This window comes from Myotis lucifugus, unplaced genomic scaffold, assembly GCF_000147115.1.
Source record: "Myotis lucifugus unplaced genomic scaffold, Myoluc2.0 scaffold_205, whole genome shotgun sequence".
Taxonomy (NCBI): domain Eukaryota; kingdom Metazoa; phylum Chordata; class Mammalia; order Chiroptera; family Vespertilionidae; genus Myotis; species Myotis lucifugus.
In genome coordinates this window covers 2161308-2162128 of record NW_005871253.1, presented here as the reverse complement: position 1 = coordinate 2162128, position 821 = coordinate 2161308, and positions in this window count along the sequence as shown.

Below are 821 nucleotides of genomic sequence, written 5' to 3'. Positions count from 1 at the left end.
GCAACCAGTGGCAGCAGTTTTTTTTATATCGCGCTGCCTGACTCCCAGGCACAAGGAGCCTAGTGGAGACCCGATTGCCCCCCTAACCTCCCCGCAGACGGTGACCAGCAGCGGCAGCAGGGGGTGGGGCCACCACCGGGCTCCTAGGCACTAAGAGAGCTGGGCTGGGGCCTATGACTCAGGTGGAGGGGGGTGTGCAGGGGCCTGGGGGCCCAAGTGCTGCCCAGGGCCCAGAGGTTAGCTGGGACCTGACCTTCCATGCCAGACACTTGAGCTTCAATCTCCAGCCAGGCCTAGGAACCGCACCCATGCATGAATTTTGTGTACTGGGCCTCTAGTTCTCTTATAATGACTTTACTCAATTCCCAGAATAGGTGACCAGTAGGTTTAGGACAAGAATGTCCATATTGCATAGTTCATAGCAGGAAAGAATGGTAACAACCTAAGTGTCTAACTATACAAAATTGTTTAAACTGTGGTATGTCCATACAATGGAATAGTATGCAACCAATAAAAATGTCAGAGCATTAATATGTGGTGAAAAAATTAGAACAGTGCTGGCTTAGGGGTGTGGATTAACCCAGAAGATGCCTGAGAGAACTTTTGTAGGTTGATGGTAATAGGCTACACCTTGATAGGGGTTTGTATCACATGGGTGTATGAATTTATCAAACTCCTTGAATGGTTCTTTTGTGCATCTCATTATATTTAAATATTTCTCAAAGGACCATAAACAAATATTGAGCTCCAGTTCATTAAATGCATGCTGAAGTGTTTAGGAGTGGAGTGTACTTGATTCTGCAACTTACTTAGAATCTGTA